Source organism: Anolis carolinensis, chromosome 1, assembly GCF_035594765.1.
Source record: "Anolis carolinensis isolate JA03-04 chromosome 1, rAnoCar3.1.pri, whole genome shotgun sequence".
Classification (NCBI taxonomy): Eukaryota; Metazoa; Chordata; class Lepidosauria; order Squamata; family Dactyloidae; genus Anolis; species Anolis carolinensis.
In genome coordinates this window covers 34,718,073-34,733,615 of record NC_085841.1, presented here as the reverse complement: position 1 = coordinate 34,733,615, position 15,543 = coordinate 34,718,073, and the positions used below count along the sequence as shown (strand labels likewise).

At 39.3% G+C, this 15,543-nt stretch overlaps 1 long non-coding RNA gene across 1 annotated transcript in view; it reads right to left on the bottom strand.

The window, feature by feature from the left end:
- Window positions 1-2,748, bottom strand: part of LOC134296686 (uncharacterized) — a 49,672-nt gene extending 46,924 nt beyond the window's left edge. Inside the window, exon 1 of the long non-coding RNA XR_010003509.1 lies at window positions 2,555-2,748. This is a non-coding gene — a long non-coding RNA (uncharacterized LOC134296686). The remainder of the gene's footprint in view (window positions 1-2,554) is intronic.
- Window positions 2,749-15,543: the final 12,795 nt, after the last annotated feature.

The window sequence follows — 15,543 nt, the reverse complement described above, 5'->3', positions numbered from 1 at the left end:
TCCTGATAGCGGCTGAGTTTTTCCTGTTGTTTTTCGTCAATGCGACTGTCACCTGGGATGGCAACATCAATGATCCAAACTTTTTTCTTTTCCACAACTGTGATGTCTGGTGTGTTGTGTTCCAGAACTTTGTTAGTCTGGATTCAGAAGTCCCACAGTATCTTTGCATGCTCATTTTCCAATACTTTTGCAGGTTTGTGATCCCACCAGTTCTTTGCTGCTGGGAGGTGGTACTTGAGGCATAAGTTCCAATGAATTATTATTATTATTATTATTATTATTATTATTATTATTATTATTATTAACATTGAGGCTGTATTTGTTACTGTTTATTTTTACTTCAAAATAAGATATGTGCAGTGTGCATAGGAATTTGTTCATAGTTTTTTTTGAACTATAGTCCGGCCCTCCAATGGTCTGAAGGACTGTGAACTGGCCCCCTGTTTAAAAAGTTTGGGGACTCCTGCCATATGTGATATGGGCCCTCCTTGTTGCCCTTCCATTGGCAGTATATTTTATTCCCACAAGCTATCCCACATTATTCTTATGGGAATTTATTATGATTATGGCTGCTAATCATTAGCTTTATTTATATCTTACCTTCCTCTCAGGATCAAGCCTTCAGGCAGTTTACAATTTAAAATGATTAAATATAGTTAAAACCACATTAAAGTTGAAATACAACTGGTAACAATAACAAAGCATAGGCTGAAAAAGGATTTAAAGCAGTTAAAACAGTACAACTTAAAACACTCCAGCATCCTCTTAAATGCCTGTCTAACAGCTTGTTGGAATAAAAAAAATACTTTGATTGCTATTGGATGGGCAGCAAGGAGGGGGCAATTCTAGCCTTCTTCTCTAGCCCCTGAAAAAGTCCCATCTTATGCCCTCCATAACTGTAACTCTACTTCCTGCATTGAGCTGCAGTTGAGCTTCATTGCCATCATGAGTGCTCCATCCTGACATTAGCAGACTCACAACAATGGCCAAGAACTTGGATGGAGCTCCATGACCACCTGGGGGAGGCAGCTTCTGAGAGACATGGGTGTGATCAATTCCTGTTCCCTGCTCTGATAAACCTGGGGAAAGTTTCCCGTCTAGATGGTAGACTGATCTGAGTTGGACCTGATCTCACTATCCACTGTCACGAAGCTACAGGACATTCCAGAGTTTCCACCAAACTCCAGAGTATCCCTCCAGCTTTGTCCAGAGTGGGGTAAGTCATTTTAACTCTGAAAAACCCACAATACTTGCCAGAAGTTGGCAAAAGTCATGGGGACAGCCTGCAGTGGACTTTTAGTAAGTTGGGGTTTTCTTTCCCATGAAGACTCCCCTTTAGATACCTCACCAAACTACAAATTCCAATGTTCCATGGATGTAACTATGGTCACTGAATTGATGCTAAACTGCTATAACTGTGTATTGTGCTTGTATCTAACTGTGTATCTAGCTTTATTTATATAGGAATAAGCCCTATTGAGCTTGATGGGTCATGCTTATGATCCACTTTGAGTCTCCTTGTAGAGAGGAAAAAGTGGGGTATAAATAAACATAAACAACAACAACAACAACAACAACAACAACAATAAATAGAGCTTTATAGTGGTGATTGCAGAAATTTATTTGGTAAAGGCATCAAACCTGAATTCTGATATAAGGCCTAACAAGGCTAAAGGCACCAGCTCCTATCTGATCCTGGAAACTATGCTGAATCGACTCTAGGTAGTATTTGAATGGGAAGTTGCCAATGAATGCAAGCTGCTATGAGCTATATTTCAGATTTTTAAAAACTGGCAAAAACATATCTGAGTTTTCCATGCCTAAGGAAACCCAAATTCATGAAGTTGCCATAAGTCAGTGATTCCCAAACTCTAGTCCTCTGGGTGTTTTGGACTTCAACAGCCAGAATCCTCAGCCGCCTTGGCAAAAGATCAGGGATTCTGGGAGGTGAAGTCCTAAATTATTATTATTATTTTATTATTTACAGCATTTATATTCCACCCTTCTCACCCCGAAGGGGACTCAGGGCGGATCACATTGCACACATGGCAAACATTCAATGCCATAACATAGAACAGAGACAGAGACAAGACGCAGGCACGGGCTGGCCTCGAACTCATGACCTCTTGGTCAGAGTGATTTGTTGCAGCTGGCTTGCTATCCAGCCTGCGCCACCTGGAAGAATAGAGCTTGGGAATCACTGCAGGTCAAATATATACATGGCTTTTGATGGCTAAAATGTTTGGGATTTCCTATGTCAGAGTCTTACAGATGAAAAAAAATCAAATTTTCTCCAACATTTTCTGAATGATTTTCTTCCTTTCTATTTCTAATAACCACACAGCTATTTTTATTGTATAGTCTTTTTACAAAGTAATTAATAAACAATATACACTTATCTGGGATCCTGCTTTAGCTTATTGTATAGAAACAACACAGAGAGGGACGGGAGTCATCTTATATTTCTATTAATGACTTCATACTTTAAAAGCAGCTGTGGTCTCACCTGCAGAGTTTTTTAAAACAGGTTTGAAACTCTGTGTTTTAAGTTTACCTTTATATTGAATGCAGGAGAATCTCCAGTTAATCTTCTTTAAAGTCCTATTCACTTAATGGAAATGCTTAGGTGTATAATTACATTGAGCAGCTATTGCTATTCCAAAAAGGGGAAAAAAATAATAATCTAATGGTATTGTCTCTATAAGCGAATGAGAATTTCAGGAGTAGATGCTGGTGCCACCCATGTGATCCAGAGAGGTTAATGCAGTTAAAGTTATTTCACAGTCCATTAAGAAGCTTACGGTGACCTCATGACCTTTGAGCCAACAACACGGAATCCATTATCATCACAATGGAAGAGCGGTGGGTTCGGCTGACTTGACAATGGGCCCAGGAAATCCCAAGTTAGTACTTAGGATTTTTTCCCCCTTTATAAAAAAACATGCTCTTTTATTTCTGCTTCTTTAGTATGGCTATTAATACACCCTTCTATAATTTGTAACATTAACATTGCTGAAGGTACAGAAAAGGACACCGGAATGAAGATGTCAGAACTGCTGACTTAGTTCAGTATATGTTAATATGAGCTACATATGGAGATGCGGGAGAGATAACTAGAAAGATCAAAATGAAAAACAGCAAAGAAACCTGCTGGAAATTATGATACATTGCTGAAGCCTGTCTGAGGTCTTTCTGACCGTTTTTATTTCTCTGAGTCTCTTAAGACCGTGCCTTCATGCTTACTGTTTCCTAACGCCTACATGTTTTACTTTGGCAAACAGCGCTTCTGCTGTTGCGTCTTTCGACCTATATCGATTACCAAAAATTGCACAAAAGATGCACTTGCAAGCTCACATAGCCAATCCTTAGATACAGACATGATTCATAAAGTATTTTTAACCTTTTTGAATGCCAGGTTTTCTGAAACCTGCTGTCAAGCAAACTGAAATTCATAAACATTTTAGTAAAACATTTTTGAGTACAGCATCCTTTCCATGTTTTGGTTTATGGGATAAATACATCTTCAGACTTACTTAAGGGAAGGAGCAAAGTATCCAATTACCCCATTACAACATGCTCTGCTTTTATGACATATTTGTTTGCTAATGTCAGCAATGTTACAAGTAATAATTCTGCTAAAATAGAATCTTAACTTCAGAGGGTCTTGGAATTTAATGGGACTATCTTAAATACTATCAGTAACAATAAGAAGCACAGATGCCAAACTTTTTGGTAATTATGTTAAGCAAAACATTAATAATTTTGGATTGGTTTTAAAATAAATGATATTTCTGACATGTAAAACAGAGTTTACTCCCAAGAAAGCATGTATAAGATTGTAGCCTCAATCACATTGTAAAGTTTTTATTAACTATACTGCAGAACAAATTGACAAAATAATACTGTAGTTATAAAAGATATTGCAGGATATTGTTGAGAATCTAATTTTCAGGAAAGCAATATTTTGGTTTCCTGTTATGATTTGAAATGATAGAACTCTTTTTCCTTGTGTTGTTTGAGAACTGCTTTCCACTATCACATAGTGACCATGGAATGCTATCCTATGATCTCAAGTTCAGTTCCAGAAATTCTGTGTGGGGAATATCTAGGAAGATTCCAAATTATACACTGACTTTGTTCTAAGGAAATATTTTTTTTTAAAATAGTGCTACTCCAAGTGGTGAACTATGGACTGCTCTTGGAGCCTTTGGTTGTTGGTCCCTGATAGGTTTACCAGAAAGAAAGAAGCTTTTGTAGCTAATGAGCAAAATATGGTGCTAATCGCTGGCTCACTGGAGAAAAAATGCTGGTCCCAGACATTGGATAACTTAAGATGGTCTGATCTGACATAGATTTTTCAATCCAGAGAGAGGCAGTTATGGATTGCAATTAATTTCTGCAAATGGATCTTCTTCCATTTGGGTTGCTTCCAAATTTTCAGGAGGGCATTATACAGGCAATATTTCTCTTAAAATGCAACACCAAGTCTCCATGCACCCACTATCTCTATTGTCTTTCAGTGCCTGGAAAGTTAAGTATCTCAGAGTAGTTAATGCCAGTTAGATGTTTGTGAAGGGAGACCCTTTCATAATGTGCACATAATGTCTTGTGTCAAATTATAATTCTTAAGAGATAAAGAGCATAGTGTTAACAGAACATTTCCTTACCCAAACCGTATTTTAATGGGTGAGTAGATACCTGAAAAGTCTCTGTCACATTATGATGTGAGTGCTACACTAGAACTACAGTGGTCTGTGCTCCAATCTCCAGGAGATCCTGAAGATTTTCTATGTCAAACCCAGTGGCAAATGGTGGTTTCTAGGTGAGTTGGGCTGTTTCTTAATTGAAGCTTAAGGAGCTATCCGAGGTTCTGAATATGCCTAAAACTATTTCAGCACATTGAAAGGCTCATTTTACAGGCTCAGTACAAAAACCTGGGGTAAATTCACCAACATATTGAGTAGGGGCACCAGTCTCTACTGAACCAAATTATTTCACAGGATTGCTGTGAGGACAAATTATGGATGTAGGGAAGCACACAAACCTGTATTTTTGCAGGGTTACCTTAAGGAATATTTTATAGAAAAAATAAACAAATGAGTGGATTTTTTGTTTGCTTCAGTTAGGTTGATGACACAGAACCAAATTATATTTATATATTTAAGGACCGATGTGGTGTAATGGTTTGGATATTATACTAGGACTTGGAGTCATGTTTGATTCACACCGTTATGTTTTTAACCTCCAACAAACCTTTCCATAAAGGGAATGATCCCATTTTAGAGTCAGCCTTCATCCTAACAACTAGTTATATCATCTGATGGATTATGAAAGCAGTAACCCAAACTTCTTTTCTGGAGATTTAAAAAATACAGTCTTCAGAACTCGCTTTTCATTTGCCTTCAGTAAGCGTTGTCATGCATAGAGGCCAATCATGATCAATCTGTACCATACTAATCATATCTATAGTCTCATCTGATCTGGTAATTAAACAGAATTGAGTTTGTTTATTGGTTGAATGGGAAATCATCGGGGATTTCCAAGTAGGGCTAGGAAACAATCCTCGGGGGGGGGGGGGGGATATGTTCCAAAGTGCTCAAAGAATGACTGTAATTTATTTATTTGGAAAAGCCCATTGTGTTTATTTTTTGAAAAAACAGTCATCCACTGGACACTTGGAGTCTTTCTCTTTTCCTGTCATTTCCATTGGATCATCTCTAGTATTTGCCTCTGCTAGAAAACAATCCTTCCTGAAGTCCTGGAAGTATCTGAGTTGATAATATTAGGTGAGATGGACTAATGGGGGAGGTATTTATATAGGGTCTTTAAACCTGACATAGGTTACAATTTCAGCATCTCTCAGTCTGATTCCATTAAAGAATATGTAAAGCCTTAAATTCTAAACAGATGGGAATGATACAAGAGCAAAATCACCCCCTGCACAGTAATTGTCAGATTAAAGAGAAAAATTGACCTGGAAGGATAGAGGAGCAGTGTGGGGGGTGCATGGCTCCCAACCTAAGAGTAACTCCAAATTGAGCTTCAGCTTTCAGCGGCCAAAAATAAACTGGTTCTTGGCTGAAAGACATAAGTGCTATTGTGAAATTGATATCCCTCCTTGGCTTATTCCCAGACAATATGTTGCCTTTCTGGGGGCTGATCAATATGATGGATGTGATGTGTGAAATCCAGGAGGGAGCTCCCCTTTAATCAAGCCCATTGTCCTCGACAGATAGGCAGCTGCGGACTAACATGCTCTCCAAACTATCTCCCTGCTACGCCAAAGGAAGGAGGAGGGGAGTAAAGGACGTAAAAACTGCAAAAAGGGAACATGAGATGGCAGCAACTGAACAGTAGTGTGTTTTTGAAGTTTGCCATGATTTTACCCACATATACACACACACACACACACACACACACCTGCTCTGAGTATCACAAACAAGGCAGGAAGGATGGTCATTCCAGGCTACTCCGAAGGGCTGGTGATGAAGTTGTTCCTTTCTGCTTAGCAACCTGGCTTTCGAATCTGGCTGCTGTCCGAGAGCGTCCACCCTCACTTCTCCCTTATAATATTGATTTGCTACCATTATCAAATTTTTTCGACTTGCGCAAAGATGAAATAAGCCGAGCTAAAAATATCAGAGGAAGGTTGCAACACTTTACTCTTTTAGACATGATGCAATTATCTGTGCAAAGAATTTTAAGTACCTTACCTCTCCCTGGTTTGTGGAGGAGGAAGAAAATCACTGGATCGTGAGTCTAGAGTTTACCCCTGCGATAATACAGTAGAAATAATACTGCTTGTATCAAACTGCAAGGCTTTTGAAAGACAAGAGGGAACGATGCGTCTCTTACTTTTAAAAAAAATAAGAACCCCATTTGAAAATAAACTATTAATCTTTTCTTTATGTGATGTAAAGCATTGAATGAATTTAATTGAAGAGATTAATGTTATAGCAGGTTCTCTTTTGTTTAATACTACCTTCTTAAAAGAAGAAAATCTTGTTTTCAAGGCTTCCAGAAGTACAAATCTCATTTGGTTAACCTTCTTCAATATTACGACACTATTGGATGATTCATAGGTTATTGCTTATGCCTGATGGTCAGCCAATTATGACATAAACACTTTCTTAACCACACACACTCAACGGTGTCTAGAGAAGACAAGGATCTTAGGACATTATCACATGAGGGTTGGGTGGCATGTTTAAGGCTATTTAACAATATGTGGCGTTGCCCATATACACCACCAAGGTCATATGGCCGACATGACTGAATGAAGCGCCATTACCTTCCCACTGAAGTGGTACCTATTGATCTACCCACATTTGCATATTTTCAAACTGCTAGGTTGGCAGAAGCTGGGGCTAATAGCAAGAGCTCACCCTGTTCCCCAGATTCGAACTGCTGACCTTTCAGTCAGCAAGTTCAGCAGCTCAGAGGTTTAACCCGCTGTGCTACTGGGGCTCCATAAGGTGGGTAAGAAATATAATAATAATAATAATAATAATAATAATAATAATAATAATAATAACTTGGCCATACCTTTTAATTCTCCAGTAGAAACCTGTTAATAGGCTCAGATATCCCAATTCTCACTATGGATTCTACCTGGAATAGCATGCAAAATAACAATATGTTTTTGTCCCTCATTATTGATTTTTGAGCATCACTTTTCTTGCATGGAAAATTAATGCAATGCACCTGTGTTTACTGCAATCCCTGGTATCCCCTTTCTAGGGGAATTGGAATGTGTATTCACTATTTAGCCTTCACAACCTTACATAGAAATAGAAAATACAATGGCATGGGCAATCTCAGTTTTCATATTCAATAAGATATTTATTTTAGGATCTTGTCTAAATCCTTCATAACTGCCCTTCGAAGTCTGACTTCTTCTGAATTCTTAAGTGCAGTCTCCATTCTGATTAATGATTTAATCAAGATATGGAAAAATGATTTCAATGTATTCATAATCTACTTTAAAGTTATATACATCAACTAAGGTTATTATGTTTGTTTTCTTTATGTTCACCTGTAAATCTGCCTTAACACTCCCTTCCTTGACTTTTTTCAGCAATTGTTCCAGATCTTTGCTATCTTCTGCTAGTAGGATGTAAGGATCTACATATCTTAAATTGTTGGTGCTTCTTCCTCATTTATTTCTATGCCTCCAAAGTCACCCAGTGGGTTTCCATGGCTGAGTAGGGATTTGAACCTTGATTTTCCTAGACCAACATTCAAACCATTACATTATGCTAGCTCACTTTCATGGTGGCTGAATAGTTCTCATTCATATTCCCATGTCAATTTACCTCATGTTGCCACTCACTGATAAGCCTTACTCAAGCATTTAGGGTTGGGCTAACAAAACACCTAAGACAGGCTAGCATGACCTCCTACTTCATGGTTCTTAACATGTGGGGAGCAATGGTGAAGAGAGCCTCCAAAGGCTCTCTGTTTCCAGAAAGCTATACATTTAGTTTATATTATCCAGCTCAACACATGAAGAGCAAGGACAAAATAGGGTCAATTCTATCCAGAAAACACATGGAAAGGACTATTCAGGCAATTTTGGGTGATACACACTTTCTTGACCCATTTCAAATCAGTTTCAAAACAAGATTTGGAATGGAGGCTGGTATGTTCTCCTTAGTGGACAATCTCCATCTTAATACAGGCAAGGTATTGATGCTTCAAGATCCCTCTGTGACTTTCAATACCATTGACCATGGTATCCTTCTGGAATACCTGGGAGAATTAGGAATTGGAGGCTGCTTGTGGTAGTGGTTCCGGTTGTACCTCACAGGCAGATTCCAGATGGTGGCATTTGGAGATAGCTGCTCCTCAAAAAAGGAGCTGTTACGTCGTGTCCCACAAGGGGCCATTCTATCCCCAATGCTTTTTAATATTTACATGAAACTGCTGGGAGAGATTATTTGGAGGCATGGGGTGGGGTGTTATCAGTATGCTGATGACACCCAAATATATTTCTCCATGCCTTCAAAAACAGTCCCAGCTAATGATAGTGTGACCTTCTGAGTGAATGCTGGGGTGAGGAAAAACAAATTGAAACTGAATCCAGACAAAATAGAGGTGCTTGTCATCAAGGGTCTTAATCTGGGGGTGTAAATATATCAACCAGTTCTGGATGGGGCTACACTCCCCCTGATAAATTTAGTTCATAGTTTGGGAGTGTGCCTGGATCTGTCTCTCCAAAGTCAACCCAGGTAGATGCAACAGTCAGGAGTGCTTACTACCAGCTTTGGCTGATAGGCCAGTGTAAAGAATTTATAATGACTGCCACCAATTTGTAAAGGGCTAAGAATGACTAAGGCTCTTTCAGGCAGGGGGAATCTTTTTATCCACCCGCTGCCACCAATTTGTAACGTGGCGGCACCAACTGGCAAGGAGGTGCCTCCAATTTCAGCAATGCGCGACCACCAAAGACTCAGGGAGGAGACCTTTTATTTATTTTTCCTTTCTTCTTCTTCACTTTAGATGGTAGCGTAACTTGGTTTAGAATATATGTGACAGAGGCTTGGATGTTGAATGAACAATAACAAGTTTATTCAGGTACTTTCTCCTTCCATTGAGCAGTTTAAACCTTATCCTATTCTTTCAACTGATGCTATTAACTGAACACTTTGGAATCTAATGGGAATTGCTTCCTTTTACCACTCAGATTCTACCAATAAACCCAAACAAGTCACTTGACTTGCTTAATATGACACAACTAGAAATCTGAGCTTCTCTGGTTTCCCTAACCTGGAACCAGTCTCTTCCCTGTGACTCTCAGATCACAGACTGTAAAACCAGCCTTCCCTGTGGTTCTCTGACCACAGACTGTAAAACCAGCCTTCCCTGTGGTTCTCTGACCACAGACTGTAAAACCTGCCTTCCCTGTGGTTCTCTGACCACAGACTGTAAACCAGCTTTCCCTGTGGTTCTCTGACCACAGCCTGAGTTTCTTTTCAAATTCTGCTCTCTCTTCTGCTAAATGGCAGTTGGCTCTGCCTACATCTCCATGGCAACCAGCTTCAGAACACTGGCATGGCTACCCCCTTCATGCAATAACTATAATACTTACCCTTGCAAAACAAATACACACAATTTAACATATCATCTGTAAACAAAAAATCATACTTCAGTACATACTCCAGCTGCACCCCTTCCTAGATTTGGAGGACCTGAAGATGGTAGTGTACTCACTGGAAACCTCAAGGTTGAACTTCTGCAATGCATTTTACATTGGGCTACTTTTGTACCAAGTTCTCCAGTCAATTCAAAATATGGCAGTCAGATTGGTTACAGAAACATCCAGGAGTGAGCATATTACATCTATCCACTGACTGCCAATTAGTTTCTGGGCAAAGTAGAAGGTGTTAGTTTTGACCTTTAAAGCCCTACATGGTTTGGGTCCAAATTACCTACAGGATCACCTTCTCCCATACAATCCACCTTGAACACTTAGGTCCTCATGGGAGGAGGGGAGGCTACTCCAGCCCACCAAAACACGACTGGCGACCATTACCCAGAGGACCTTTTCATTGGCTGCCCCAAGACTGTGGGATGACTTGCCAGAAAAGATCTGACCGTAAATGAGCGGTCAGAATTTAAAACACATTTGAAACTCTTCTGACAAGCCTACTCAGCCAATTTTAATCACAAATGTTAAAATTGTGTCTTATATTTAATATTTGTTCTGTGTATTTTAATATGTATTTTGTAGCAATATGTTTTAATATGTATATTTAATATAATGTTTTAGATTATTTTTAAAAAATAGATTTTAGGTGCCAAACTTCACTTCCCAAATCAGATGGTCAACCAAACTGGGTTACAACATTTCACTTCAGTTAAACAGAGTAGTATACAGAATGAATCTCATTAAACCTTACATTGGCCATTTAGCAAGAAAATTGTATTTTTGCAGAAGTGACTTGTATCTGAGACTGTTTTGAGCCTCCATGGTGTCTCACCAGCATTAAAATGGAAAGCATTACAAGGTAAATAAATATTTTAAATTTTAAAAATGACTGAAAGTCCTGTATGTACAGTGAGTGGGAGTGTGTGTATATTAATGCCAGTAGCATTGCTGTTGATGTTAATATACATTATTTGCAAACGTTTGCCAAGTGATGGGTATCCCATTAAATACAGTTTCAATAAAGTCACACACAAGGATTTCACATGCTGATAGGAGTTCATCCACTTTGGTGCGTGCTGTAGATAATGTCTAAAGCACAAAGGCTGCCAAAATCTTATTTGTCCTTCAGATGAAGTCCATATTGACTGCCTTTTTTAAAAACACACACATACACACAAACTACCTAGCAACCCATCTCCTTTGTATGAGCCATTATTTTCAAATTGTTTCCCAACTTATACTGCAATTGAAAATTGGACAGCTCTTCAATGGTGGCTGCATTTCAATTGATTATCAATACAGTTTTTCTGAATTAAGAATATTGTTCTATTCTTTTCCTTGGCATCATGTTGACTTTGTGTTGTGGTCATTTCAATATTGCTGTACAGTTTTGCGTTGGACTCTCTGGCATTAAGATAACGCACAGGAGAATCAATTAGATTTATTATCTCCTCTCCAAGCATACTGTGGGCGATAAGGCAACTCTATACATAATGTAGGATTTATTTTCAAGGGCTTCTATGATTACATAGCTTCAGTTATCCCGGAGAAAACCAGAGTGTCACATACAAAGCCTGGAAGTTTCTATTAAAAAGACAACAAAACAGTACCACACTATAAAGAGACATCTAAGGTGAGTTTGCATGGACAGCTTTTACAGGAAAAGGTCACTAAAACATAAGTGTTCTTGTAACCCAGAAATTCATATTGAGACCACCATTAGTACAATATTTTAAAAATGGTCTAAACTAACAGAAAGGGACTTATAGATTTCAGGTAGGAAGCTTTCCCAGGTTTGCATAAAGAAGCCAGAGTTTAAATCTGGAATTTCCTGCATTCAAAATATATCCTCTAGTGCTGAGTGGCAACTCTTCTTATAAATGTTTTTCCATGAAGTTAAAGAGAAACATGATGTGACCATGGTAGTCAGGTACTTTTACGGAGCTCCATGGCTAACGAGGAAGAGCAATGGCAACACAAGGATAAGCCATCCATTCTCTGTATTAATTAGTGCAGGAAAAGGATGATGATGTGGTGTCCATCTGGACAGGAAATTGGGCTGAATCAAATCCAATCCAGCTTTGGAGCTCCCTAGATAGTACTCCAGAGTTTCTAGCAAATGTTGCCTAAAGAGGTTAAAGCAAGACTATTTGCAAAACTCACCGGAAGTTAACATACACTATGAGAACAGCTAGCATTGACTCCCCTTGGGGAGATAGGGCGGGTTACAAATAAAGTTTATTTTTTTATTATTTCTAGGTCTTGTAGATTTGCCCTTAGATTCTTAAAGTTGGAAGGAGCCATAAGCGCCTCCTGGCATGCAGAGAGCCCTCTGCATACAGGAATGCATAACTAAAGCACTCCTGATAGATGTCCATGCAACTAATGTTATAGACCTCCAAAGAAGGAGAGTTCAGCATGCTCTGAGATAATCTGTTCCACCACCAAACAGCTCTTACAGTTGAGATTTATTTCTATTATTATGGTGAAATGTTATTTTTTTTCTATTTGTAATTCATTGGTTTATGTTCAAGCAGCAAAAAAATAATAAATAAGCTCAGTTCATTTTCTATATAACATCCCTTCAGATATTTGAAATGAAAGCATTTCTCTGTCTAGTCATCTTTTCATGAATTGGAAAGCAGCAAATGTTTTTGCCAGGTGAGAAAATTTGGGATGTCATAAAAGAATATCAAATCATTTGTTATTTAATTGGTTGCTAAAATAACTGGCTAGGTCTGGGATACTATGCATGGTGGTTGGTATTGTAATCCACCTGAGGGAGCAAAATGTGAAGATGCACTATATGAGTCCTGTTTTTTTTCCTTTTTATCAGTAGTAGGTTTTTTTGGGTTTTTTTTTTTTTTGCAGCATTTGGTCTTGATTCTACCCCTTTTCCTTTTAGTCTTTTTAAAGGAACCCTGCAAAGGCATAAAATGAACTTGACTAAGAATTATTCTGATTTAATTTTGTCCTAGAGGTCACCGTGTCTTTTAGTCTTTCCCGAACTCTTTGTAATTCCTGTTATAAAGTTCAGCCATCACTTCATTCCTGAGACAATCCAATTCTTTTAATTTCCTGTTTCAGCCAATTCTTATTTAGCATAAATGGAGAACCTAGCCTTTTTTTTAAAAAAAAAAATCTGTATGAAATAATGTTGGCATACGTTGAACCAAAGATGTTGCTATCTCAGCCACTCATATGAACTTTGGAGGATTTCAGATTTTGTAATTTTGTGTAAGGGTTTCTCAACCTGTAGATGCACTTGAAGAAGCATCAGATACAATGAGAAGCTTGGCTAGAGACATGTTTAATTGTTAATTGTTGCTGTAGTTAATATTTCTTACAAAGAAGAAAGCTTTTAAAGATAATACCTTTAATGCATCTATTGATTTCCTTTATTTAGACTATTAATAAACTGACTCAAATAGTCTAGTTTTTTTCCAACAGAGAAAGGTAGAAATTCAGACTCATGTATCCACTAAATATTTTCTGTGTATTTTCAAGCAGTTTATATATTAAAACTGGAATTAAAACTGATTGGCTGATAATGAGTGCAGATGCTGACCTTTGGAGAGATTTATTAGCCCTGCAAAGGATGAACTGGGCTTCTTCTGACCTTGACAGAGAAAAACAGAAAGAACCCTATGGTATAGTTAACCCCTTATGGGTACTAAAATAGATCCTGATGTAAACATAAGAAGGTTTGTATTAGGCAGACATAAGAACTGCCACTGAATAAAAGACTGATGAAAGATCAGAAAAAAAGTATTGCAAGGAGGTGCGGGGGGGGGGGGCATGAAAAGCTGATTCCAGACCTTGGAAAAGTTACTTCTGTCACTACCAGTTTCCAGAATCCAGCAATCCTGCAGGATTCTTCAGGTTGTAGTAACTTCCAAATTCTGGTAAATCCTTGCACATGCATGTGTGGGCCCCTTTCGTCCCTCTGCTGACATGTTTAAGGCCTTCCTGTCTTTCTCCTCCTAGGCCCCAAAGAGGACGCCATCTTGCCTCCTCAAGACTTGCAGGCTGGCTTTCTACTCCTAGGCCCCAAAGAGGACTCCATCTTGCCTCCTTAAGATTGCTCCAAAGAAGGCAGCTTCTTCTACTTTTATGTCTTATACTATTGCTTTACATTACTTTTATGTTTTATTTATATGGTGGATGTTAGCACGTGGCTTAATGACCTTGCAAGCCACTTTGGGTCCATTGCAGAAAGGCGGGGGAGAAATATCAGACATTAATAAATAAATAAATGTCTCAATGTATGGTTGGAATGACCTTCTGTCGGGAGGGCTTGGATGGTGTCTTCCTTTGTGGCAGACGGGGCTGGACTGGATGACCTTCAAAGACCCCTTTCAAATCTCCCAATTGTATTTATGACTGGATGGTCATCTGTCAGGAGAGCTTGGATGGTGTCTTCCTTTGTGGCAGAAGGGGCTGAACTGGATGACCTTCAGAGACCCCTTTCAAATCTAGAACTCTATCTCCCAATCGTATTTATAACTGGATGGTCATCTGTCAGGAGGGCTTGGATGGTGTCTTCCTTTACAGCAGAAGTGGCTGGACTGGAGGACCTTTAGAGACCCCTTTCAAATCTAGGACTCTATCTATCTCCCAATCGTATTTATGACTTGATGGCCATCTGTCAGGAGGGCTTGGATGGTGTCTTCCTCTATGGCAGAAGGGGGTTCGACTAGATGGCCTTTGGGTACCCCTTCTAACTCTAGGATTGTATGGAAGCTTTTAAACCAGGCACGGGTCAACTTGGGCCCTCCAGGTGTTTTGGACTCCAACTCCCACAATTCCAGACAGCCTACCCCATGATGCGCTTTATGACCTGGTGCCGTTTGCGGGATGATCGACCATGGGTGATGGGATATGTAGTACTTTCAATCACTACGGTTCCCACAGGCCACTGCGATGTCCACCAGTGACGGAACTGGAGCAAACTTCGCACACAGAACCCCCATGAACCCCTTTAAGTCCTGGGGCAGTTTGGGGGAGGATAGACCAAGGATGATGGGACATGCACTAACTTCACTCACTTCTTGAGACCACAGCAACTGCTACAAATGACAGAACTGAACCAAATCTGGTATATATATCCCAAATGACACACATTATATGCTGCAGCAGTTTGGGGGAGGATGGACCAAGGACGATGGGATTTGCAGTACTTTCATCCAATTCACCTCCCACAGGCCACTGTGATTCCCATGAATGACGAAACTGTACCAAACTTGATACACAGGTGCAATGTGGCCCCCTTTACGTCCTGATCAGGTTTGGGGCAGGATGGACCATGGATGATTGGATTTGCAGTACCCTCACCCGATTCACCTCCCATGGACCACTGTGATACCCATGAAAGCCGAAAACTGTACCATACT